Below are 11912 nucleotides of genomic sequence, written 5' to 3' on the forward strand. Positions count from 1 at the left end.
TACATGAAAGGAGAATTATAAACTGCTGATGGAAGAAATAAGATGAATTGGATATTCTGTAAAGGATTTCTGTGGTCTGTGGAACACTGAAGGACAATTATTCTCTAGTTGATGATCTCTAGGAACTAACCTTTTTATCTTCAGTCATTATTCCATTGTCCTTGCTGTCACAGTTCTGTCACCTTTTCCCAAAAGTCTAGGTGAACTGAGGCTACAAAAGAATTCAGATTCTCCAAAATCAAAGAAAAGAAAAAAAAGAAACAACCATGCCTTTTTAATGGAAGCATATATTCTATTTTACTCAAATCTCCATGGGAATTACTGTCAGGAAACTATATATATATTTATACTTCTTTCTTTTCTTCTTTTCTTTTCTTTTCTTTTCTTTTCTTTTCTTTTCTTTTCTTTTCTTTTCTTTTCTTTTCTTTTCTTTTCTTTTCTTTTCTTTTCTTTTCTTTTCTTTTCTTTTCTTTTCTTTTCTTTTCTTTTCTTTTCTTTTCTTTTCTTTTCTTTTCTTTTCTTTTCTTTTCTTTTCTTTTCTTTTCTTTTCTTTTCTTTTCTTTTTTCTTTTCTTTTCTTTTCTTTTCTTTTCTTTTCTTTTCTTTTCTTTTCTTTTCTTTTCTTTTCTTTTCTTTTCTTTTCTTTTCTTTTCTTTTCTTTTCTTTTCTTTTCTTTTCTTTTCTTTTCTTTTCTTTTCTTTTCTTTTCTTTTCTTTTCTTTTCTTTTCTTTTTTTTCTTTTCTTTTCTTTTCCTTTTTCTCTTATTAAAAAAATGTTTGTGTTGATCTTTGATGTTTAGTGTCATCACTTAGCAGGCAAAAGGGGAATGGTCTTGCAGAGGTTTTTTCTATGTTTCTCAGAGCAGAAGGAAAACACATCCATCTGGCAACAAAGATGGAATATTGTTGCTCTGGATGGGCTAGCAGCATCGTCGTAGGGGTTGTTACAAAATTTATTACAAATTATATGAATTTGATTTTAAGCTTGTTTTCATAACAGAAACAAGTCTTAAAGAACTGGTGGCTGTCTGTACATGCATGCCTAACTTTCTGTGCATCCCCAGAGTTGCAGCTAGATTTTGAATGATTTGTGTAATTTAAAATTGTAAATATCTTTTAACAGGTTACTAGAAAATTGAAAGTGAGAAACCCCGTTGAACCTTCTTAATAAAAGCTATATTATAGATTCTATCCTTATTAGACATCACAGAATTGAGGCATACCTAGGAATTTGTCTCACTGAATTGCTTGTTTACTTGAGAGTGAATGAGATGAGATTATTGCTGAAGTCAAAACAATCAGGTCATTTTTTAATGCAAGTGCACTCCCAATTCTTATTTTGTCCTTGAAAATACCATGCATCTTCAAGCTATATTATTTTAAAGTAGTATTCATTTTTAAATAGTTAATTTGAATATTTAATTCAAAAAGTAGGAAATATTTCCTTCATAATTAATGACAACGACTTTTAAAAGATAACATTGCCATTAATGAAGTCTAATTACAGATCCATCTAAAAAATAATATCTTGTGTTAATTTATCATGAAAAGCTAATAGCATTCTAAGAAGACAAAAATAGTTCTTTGGAGTTTTATAGATGTTCTTCTGTAAGTTAAATATTTCTGTTACCCACAAAAATTACAGAGACAGAAATTTGACTATTAAATAAAGAAAATCACTGTGTGCTCTATATTTATTTTTTAAGTTATTTTTTGTGAAGGGGGTTATTGTATTTTTCCATCATTGTAGATTTTGGAAAAAAAAAACTTTTAAACACACCATTATCTTCCCTTAGTATCTATTGATTTCAAAGATTCTATATTTCTTTATAGATGTCAGAGACTAGTCTCATACTGTATAATGACAATATAACTTCATTTCTAATGTTTCATCTTCAGTGTTTCATCTTCAGTACCAAAACACCATTTTATTCTCTCATTTGAAGTATTTGAATTCTCTTCAAATACTCTTCTGACCTGAACTGTAATTCTCCCCACATCTAAGAGACATGGCAGACTACCTTACATGGTATTTGAAGGTAACAACTGCTCTTTGGTAACTGAAGATGGGAAAATTGCACTGAAAGGCTCTCAAGACGAAAGAGACAGATCAGCATCACTTAGGTGAAGGGCCACAAGTTAAGGTACGCAACTGAAGACTAATATCTGTAAAGAAGCAAACCAAAAACAAACAACAATGACAACAACAAAACAAAACAAAACAACAACAACAACAAAGCACACACAAAGAAAAACACAAGGATCAGATAAACAGGGTCTAGTAGAGGTATGATGGGAACTTAGTCAGGGGAACGAAACCCCTATGACTAACCCAACCCCAGGAGAGGGCAGGATGAACCCATCCAAGAAATACTCCTCCAAGATGAGGCAGGAGACAAATTCTCTCTCCAGGTGCCTGCAATCTGAAATGGGGTGTGACCTGCAGGGTATGAGACTCATTGTGAGATTCAGGAGAACACTTGGGGAGCATGTAAAATTTACTGTGGGATTGTGGCAATGTGGGGAACATTCAGGGGTGGGACAAAAGGTGAGGAAAGGGAGAGATCAAGGTGGCTTGGTGGATAAAGAGATAGAAGGGGCCAGCTGAGTGTGAACACTGTGGTCAGTACTCTTGTCTAAGTCCTACTTTTTGGCCACTGCAGTCTATCCTGTATTCTCACTAAATTCCCTCTCTTCCATCAGTATGGGTGTACTCTGAACATGTTGAGTCAGTTTAGGTGCACGCTGGCAAATCTCAGGCTGGACTAGCCAGCAAGGAGAAGTCTGAAAACTAGTAGATGGAGCAAGACCATGAACATCAGGGACTGTAGGTCCAGGGATGATGGGGGTTTTGGATAACAGTCATGCACACATGCAAATGTAATGTTTTCCATAGTGGTTTTTAACTCTGATCAACTGGAGAATATGAACTGTAATCAGGCCATTGATTCTGTTCATGTTCCTCTGAGTTCTGTGTGTTTAGGTGGATGCATTTTACTGCCTGAGTGGATCTGTGTGTCTGGTCACATATGTGTATATAGTATGTGTGTGTGCGCAAATCTACTGGGAGTATGCACTCAGCTGAGCTGGCAACAGGAAACCTCAGAGTGCTGACCGCTATCAGATACCTGCTAGACTCAGAAACCTCTAGTAGCCGATGCAACAAATTACTGTGGCTATAGTGCAGAGCCACCACAGACCTATTCAGCATGACTGATGTTTCCTGGAACTATCAGCCTTACTGTAATTTCCATAATAATATTCTGACATACAAAGAAAGGAGTACTTACATACTCTATTTCTGGCAGTTGCTAAGTTATCTTTTCTAATGGGACTTGAGATTCTTTGTGCCATAACAGATTTGGGATTTGATCAGAACATTATTAACAAAAATCATAAGCAGCCTTCTACAGAAGAGAAAATTAATTTTATGATGCATCAGTATCTACACTATAGAAATAATTTTGCAGGTGAATAATTTTGATATAATGTGAAGAAAATGGAGAAAAACATGTCCTCCATGATCTCACTATCTTGGTATCTGAATGCATACATGTGATCTTTATCTATTTTTTATTTTTTATTTTTTTTTTGTATATAAACATATGCATGTGGATATTCACTGCACAGGGTAAATTAATATTTTATGCAGAAAAAATATGAATTCTTCCATACGTGTATATATATGTGTTAATCGGGTGATCTAAAAGGCATTTTTTTTTTTTTTTTTTTTTTAAAGACAGCTTACTAAAGTATTGGCATATAGCTATTACACTGATGAGTATATTTAAATATAGTCATAAGGTAATCATAAGGATGAAAAATAAATCTTGCATCTGTGTTATCTACTAGTAGGGTCTACCTCTTTTGTCACATAACCATGCTACTTTAACATTTGTTATAGCAGTTAATTTCATTTTGTGCAACATATCTTTATTAGAATGTCATAATTTGAACCTCTCGCATTATTTAATTTTGTAACGATAAACAATCTTTTCTTAAGACTGCACATTAATCAAGCTGGGGTCCAAACTTACTACAAATTTTCAAATGATGGTTCTGCCTGCTACAAGAAGTTGTTAAATTATAAAGCAAATATATTTCACTATGAGTGAGAAGTATTTCCATAGACAAACTAAAAAATGTGTTAGATCCCTCACCTATTTGAACAATTAAAATTCAGCAAACATATAGCTGCCCTAGGCAATGATCAGCAAGGTCTACCTGTGCAAGGTCGGGTCTGATGTTTCATTAAAAAAACATTGAGCATTATCAGCTTAGCACTGCACTTGCTTTTTAAAAGAAACAACAACAACAAACAAATGCTTCACAATAGTGTGGTTGGTCTTTATTTCATTGTTTGTTTGCTTGTTCGATTGCTGTTTTTTAGTAGAAAGAAACAAATCAACACAGGAAACACAACTATGATGAAAACGCCTTTATATCCTGCCATGATGTTCAAGAACAAGTTTTAGAAGCAAACCCAAAACCTTGCATTGCAACAAAAAAAAATAATAAAATAACATAAATATAATAATAATAGTACATGATAATAATTGATTGGATAAATTATCAGGCAGCGTACAGAGTGCTCATGTATGGAATGACATCTTAATTGGGTGATGTTTTACTGACCACTGTAGAACACTCAAATGTTAAATTTCTGCTCAATTTAAATAATAATAATAATAATAATAATAATAATAATAATAATAATAAGTAATTGGCATGAAGTTAAGGTGAATGCACAATGGATTTCCCTGGTTCAGCTCTTAGCTACTTTTATCTTTATTAGATAGGAAGAAATGAAATACTGGGAATTCTAGGCAAGGAAAAAAGGCTGAATGTTATTGAAATTCCTTTTTCCCCAAGACCATCTCCCGGACTATATTCCCTTATCTGATGTCATCACAGCACTTTGTTTAACATGGAGCACATTTAAGTGCACTTTATTGCTGTACAGACTAGATATATCAGAACTTATTTAAATGATCTTCAAGCAGTGTTTAGGCTAGCAGTACAGTCCCCTACAGTGGATACTCGCACACTAAGTTATAACTTAGTTATGGAAATGGTAAAGTCACCTAAGAATCAATAACAAGTAATCATCTGCAGTAACATAGAGACTAGGGTGAACTAGAAGACTATTAACCCACTTTGTTAGCCAATATTATCTTCCATAACCTTCTTCAAGGTGCTCACTGCCATACATCTAACAGAGCTTTTTGTGATCTCTGATCTCCAGGTTTCCTCATCTGTCAAATAAGCCAAGATAAGGAAAAATCAGATCAGAGGTCAGACATGTAGATAGGAATAGCTCAATCTGGACCTGGCACAGCTTCACATGGAAGACATTTATTGATATGCCTGAGCTTGCTGATATATACTTACATAGGTCTACAGGACATTACAGTCCAATCAGAGGTCTGGACCACCTCTCCTATGAAGACAGGCTGCGGGAGGTGAGGTTGTTCAGCCTGGAGAAGAGAAGGCTCCACGGAAACATTAATGGTGGCCCTCCAGTACCTAAAGGGGGCCTACAGGAAAGCTGGGGTGGGAATCTTTGTCAGGAAGTGTAGTGATAGGACAAGGAGATATGGCTTTAAACTACAGGAGGAAAGATCTAGATTAGGTATTTGGAATAAATTCTTCACTCAGAGGGTGGTGAGGCACTGGAACAGGTTGCCCAGAGAAGCTGTGGATGCCCCATCCCTGGAAGTGTTTACGGCCAGGTTGGATGGGGCTTTGAACAACCTGGTCTAGTAGAAGATGTCTGTGCCCACAGCAGGGGGGCTGGAACAAGATGATCTTTAAGGTCTCTTCCAACCCAAAACATTCAGTGATTCTATGATTCTATGCTAATTCTTCAAGCTGCAAATTAGAAGTAAAATGGTCATAGTAGCCTGTTCAAAAAACATTGACTCCTGTAATTTCACTGTATGTGTATAACAGCTGATAAGTCATTAACCTTGAAGCATGTATATCAGAAGTTCTGTTCTCAAGAGAGTGAACAGCACAGGAAGAACATGGTAGTGGACAGGTTTTGGTTTTACAAACAACTTGTTTTTAAGTGACTGTAAGTATTTACATCAGTAGAAGCGTTCACTAGCTTATAAAAATGTAACATAAGTTTGGCAGAGCAAACATCATAAAGGGATAAGAAAAAGCTTTCATTTTCCATTACAAATATAGATACTATTTGCTATACCAATGCCCCAGGCATTTTTTTTTCCCCAAGAAAATATATTTTGGAAATAAATCATTTAAACAAACATTTTTAATAGTATGAAAGAGAAAAAAAAATACAAATATGAATTCTGATTTGATTTTTTTTCTAACGTGTTAAAATAATGATTAATATCATTAAAAATAAAGAAAACAAATAAACACAACAAATAAACACAAGTTGTTATTCTAATGTATCATGACTTGATATCAAGCCCCTGAGAAACTTGTTTCTGAGTATGACAGTGCTGGTGTAAGGCGAAAAGCTGGAACTGTATTCTGTATCTCAACCCAATTTGCAGCAGTTTATAAACAGTTTCTTGTGACAGTCTTTCTTTCATGTGGACATTCATGACAAAGAAGTAGTGTAGAGGTTCCATCCAGATAATGTATGCCATAATATTGGGAAAATAATATCTACTACAAGTTGACTCAGATTCTTGACTAAATAAACTCTACAAATTAGTTTAAGTTTGGATAGCTCTTAGGTCTCTGGTTCAGAATTGGAAAAAGATATTCAAAGGTTTGCATGGACTACCTGCATATCTAATGATATTGCAAGGACTCTTAATTTAGGTTTGTTTGATTATTTTTTTTTTCCATAAAATGTCTAACAACAGTTTATTAATTTCTGAATTAAACAAAAAGGGCTGGGAAAAAAAGAAAAGAAAAAAAAAAGAGTTGGACTTTCTAATTATTGCTTACCTTGTTAATATTTTGCTTTCCATCACTGAACTCTTGTCACTGATCTTTTTGATTAAAAAAAAAAAAAAAAGAGAGAGAAAAAAAAGAAGAAGTAAATATTGCTATGGAAAATAGTAACATATGTGTGAGAAGGATGGTTAATGCAACCAAACCCAAGGTAAGCAGTACCCACAGTAGAAAAGATCCCCTTTAAGAGAGAAACCAGCAGGATAGGAAATCAAGAATAAGCAAGGATGGATGGAATAGAAAGACAACCCATTTCTCTTCCAACTTTCCCAACTTTTCCAATCACCTTAATAGTGATGACTAATATGCGATGACATATATATCAGTGCTACAGAGACATCAGTGCTAATTATACAGCATTAGCTCTGTGGTATTGTAAACACAGAGCTAATTTAGAATATGAGTGTCAAAAATGGTCATTTTTGTGTTTGTAGGGATGATCATTAAGAGCTAGTCACTCTTTTTTTTTTTTTTTTTTATATATATTAAGTGGCTCGGTGAATTTAAATACTCCTATCACAGAGATCTCTAGCTGGTATGTATATGTGTATTATAGTTGCAACATCCTCTTAAAGTACTGCCAGTCATTTGTACTGGCTTTAATTCACAGCCCTTTTAATGGGAACAAACAATCTACTGTATGAGCAGACACTATAATTACCTGACCTAGCCTGTCTCTTTTGCTTAAATGACTTATTTCAGCAGCTGTAATATCTTCTTCCTAACAGGCAACCCTGTGACTTGGGCTGTAGTAGCCTGTAGGCCAGTGGTGGCTCTAATACATTAAAGATCATGGGATCGCATTGTATGGAGAAATATTGTCCAGATGCAGTGTACTGCCTGCTGCTGTCTGCTGAGGTGCTGAGCTCAGTGTTAGTATTTGCACTGTCAGTGTTTGGAGCAGAATGTAAATGTGATTTGAAAGACACATAGCTCTTCATAGTTCAATTCTGAAAGCAGTGGTATAGATCTGCAGATTCCTGTTTGCATATCTAACTATAGAAATCAGTTCTTTGTTCTGATGATTAGCGTGTATTTTTGTGTAAGGAATACCACTGCTGCACTGTCAGTTTGTCATTGCAGTTAGCTGGTGCAGAAAATGGCTCGTCAAAAATTTATGCAGCTTATCAGCTTTGAATAAATACTTGAAAAGGTATGTCATTAAAATAAATGTTTAATTTGATAGAAAAATAGGGGCTTTGTTTATTTGGTTTGGTTTGTTCTGGTTGTGTTTTTTGTTCGTTTCCTTGTGTCTTTGCTTTTAACATTTAGGTTGTCATATCATTATGATGAGACAAATAATTTAGAGCATAATGTAAGTGCAATTAGAAATAACAAACAAATTAACACATAGTATATATCTAAAATATTGCTTCTCCAATTCCTTTGCATTCTCTGGATTGTTTAATTTTGAAATACACATTTACATGTTCTTGATTTACATCTTAAAGACCAGTTAATATGAGAAATATGGATCATATTAGGAGCTTTTTCAGAACAAATCTTGTAGCTCATAAGAACTGGTGATGAGTGAAAAATGAATGTGGAAATTCTTTCTTTATTTTTATTTTTTTAACCATTTCAAAAGCCACATCATTGCTTATATTACACACTACATGGAAAGGGAAGGTTTAACACAAGAAATGCCAAACAAAACAGACGATCGGGCAAAGTCAACAGATTTACCAACAGCAAATCATGCCTGACTGAGCACATCACTTTCTTCTGTGGACATAGAGAGAGCAGTGGATATGGTTTACCTGAACTTCAGCAAAGCATTTGACACTGTTTCCCACAGACTGGCTGTGTGGTCTGTGAGACAGGCAGGAAGCTGACTGGCAGACTGCACTCAGGGTTTTTGCTCAGGCTGGCAGCCCATCCCCACACTGGGAGCCACACTGTTCAGCATCTTCATAAATGACCTGGATGGTGAGATTGAAAGCACCCTCACCAATTTTGCTGATGACACTGAAATGTGTGGTGAGGTAGACACATCAGAAATAAAGCCATTTTACAGGCAATTTAAATTGACACTTTTTACTTCTCAGCAATCGCACACAATAAAATGGGAGTGGTTGAAAGACAACTTACATACAAGCTAAGAGCACATAGCACATGACTAACAAAATTGTGCTTCTCATGACAAAATAAACCATTTTGGGGAAGGATAGCTGCTTGCTGTGCCTAAGGACTAGCTAGCCAATTAATGAATGTTTTAAGGTCACAACATTGTCAAGAAATGGTAGCCTTGGCAACAAGATGGTGCCTGCCATGGAAATGGCACCGTAAAATGGAGGCTGAAAGCAAATGGCAGCCTCTGAGAGGGGAGATGTGGGAGGGGATTTTTGGCCTTGATGTGCTTCCAGGGTGATCAGGAAGGCAGAGACCAAGCTGCTATCCAGTCCATGCTATTCCAGTCCCAGGGTGGCATAAGGACGTTGTTTGTGGCAGTGGCAGGAAAATTGTTCTGTGGGGTAAACGGAGGTGGGAAACTGGTCGTGTGACCAGCATGGGGCTTCCAGGTCCAGAAGCATGGGCAGCGAGGAGTGGGATAGTGAGTTGGGCCAGTCTGACCTGGGCAGGAAGTACACAACTGAGTGATTATTAATTCCTAAAAGTGATGTTCAGTGAAAGCTGTTTTTCCCATATATGTCAGTTAATATTTTTTGCTGATACCTATATAATAAGTCAAGTAACTCCAGTGAAGGATTTTATGTATGCACGAGTACATTGACTTCATTTATGAGAGAAAAAAAGAAATAATAAAAATCTAATTAACTGTTTGATATTGCTTTTGTTATTTCATTTATGATAGTCATAATTGCATTGCTGATTTTTAATTAAACGTGTATTTTCTGAAATATGTCACATAAATAATCCTACTGAGCCATACTTCTAATAACTATTCATCATTCATTTACTAGGTACAAGGGGCAGTGGGAACAATTACTGAAACGTGCTTCTACAAGGCAGAGCAGAGCACAGGAGACTTTATAGAACATCTCATTATCTGGTTAAATACATTGATGGGCTTACGGTGGATCCAATTTTAACAGATGGGTAAATTTAGTGTTGTCTTATTCCTTGTTTTTTAGAACAATGTCCTAATTCTTTCTAGTAGGCTATTTTCTTCAGTGTTACTTTGAATGTTGATAAACTAAACGTTTATATCCATGGTAACTTCTTTTCCTTATTTTTTTTCCCTTGTTTTGTGGTGGGAGATACTGGAATTCACTAAGAAAACAATAGTTGTAGTAAGTACATTTGACTGACCAGATCTTAAGATAGTTTATTAGAATCTATGCTTCTTGATGTCATGCAGAACCTTAAGATGGACAGATAAGTTATCTGTACTTAATGAGAACCAATTACTTTTTCAAATGAAGTGAGCAATTTCTGTATTCAATATAGTTGAATTAAATGTAACTTCATTCAGTGAAATGCTTCGTGCTTCAGTACTGTTCTGTTCAGCCCACAAAATCTATTGCGTAAAGAGGCCACAGAGGTGCCATAGGGTTGATTTTTCTTTAACTTCTAAAGTTTTACTTTTTAAAAATTTAACTATCAAATATTTTGTATTCAAAATCCTTTTTTAATTATTTTTTTTTTTAAAGAAAAAATACGTTTGGATGTATTTTCAAACCTAAACATAGATTTAGCTCACATTCAAATCAAGAGTGTCATAGACATTCCTGAAGGCTTTTCTGAATAGAGAAGGACTTTAGATTAGCTTACACTTCACTCCTTTACCAAAGCCGTACTCATCATTAAATATTGGTTTTCACAGACATCTATGTACTTAAATTGATCATTACCCTTTTCTTGCTGGGATGAATAACAGTTTCATTCATTCTCAGTAAGGCTGCATAATCAATAATGAACATTGGAAGAATTCTCTGTTTATGATGAATTCAAATAGGATTTTTTTCCAGGGTGGTGCTGACAGATGATGCTGGACTAAAAGACCTGGGAGAAAGGGCTTCTCTTCACCTCTGTTTTCCTACTGACTGCAACTATTTCACTGGGACAAGGAAGAGACAGATGTACACTAAAGAGGTGACCAGTCTCTATTAAACAACCTATTTATAACATCCTGATTAATAACCTAGAACCAAATAGATCCTGTATTTTAGAAAATGCTCATGTTTTCATATATATCTTGGGTATTTGAAAATTAGTCTTTTGGCTTTCCAATTTGAGAGGAGAATTTGTGGTGAGTCTACTGTATATAACCTCTGTGAGAAACTTGTGTAAAATATACTTTCTGAGACGGAATTATTCCATATGTTAAATACTAATTCATTGAAATCTAAGCCTTAGGAACAAGTCATCTGGAAGGCATTTATAGAACCCTTCAAAAAAGAGTTTGGTGGAAAATCACCACAAGTGTTGGCAGAATTGTATGTGGACACCCAAAACTAAACATTCCTCTGCAAGTATTCTACTCTTGAATATTTTCGCCCATGCATTTTGTTTCCACAGCAAGTATTATTAAATAAGCTGAATGAACTAAAGCTCTTTTTTTTTTGCTGGGATTGATGGTTCTTCAACCTTTTGTTTGATTGCAGGTGTCTCTGGGAATAAAATGGTTCAGAATTAATTTCTTTTCCTTGGCTTTTCAGTACATTCTTAGCACCTGCTGATTTTATGGCCTGTCCCAAGCATACCTAAGCATCTGGCAGTTTTCCTTTTTGTCCTACTGTATAAAACTCTCCAAACTGCACTGAAAACTTTGTCTCAGGATCCCTTCCATTCCAGGCTTTTTAGAGCTAAGGTAGAATCTATTTTCATAGCACAGATGCTGCACTATGAAGCACTGGGTAGACTGCTCAAACCTATGTTCCATGTGGATCATTTATATTTATAAACAAGTATAGGTTCAGATTTAGAAGGTAGGTCCAAAATGGAATGACCCTTCCCCCCCTGAAAAAAATAAAAAAAAAAAAATAATAAAAAAATCTCTGAATTTTACTTAGCC

The 11912-nt window shown here is 35.1% G+C and overlaps 1 long non-coding RNA gene across 1 annotated transcript; it reads left to right on the forward strand.

The window, feature by feature from the left end:
* Positions 1–7714: 7714 nt before the first annotated feature.
* LOC308199436 lies at positions 7715–11388 on the forward strand. Its single transcript, XR_013954649.1, has 3 exons — positions 7715–8087; positions 9859–9994; positions 10867–11388. It is a non-coding gene; the product is annotated as an uncharacterized lncRNA (long non-coding RNA).
* Positions 11389–11912: the final 524 nt, after the last annotated feature.

This window comes from Anser brachyrhynchus (genome assembly GCF_964034855.1).
Source record: "Anser brachyrhynchus genome assembly, chromosome: 8".
In the NCBI taxonomy this organism is placed as follows: Eukaryota; Metazoa; Chordata; class Aves; order Anseriformes; family Anatidae; genus Anser; species Anser brachyrhynchus.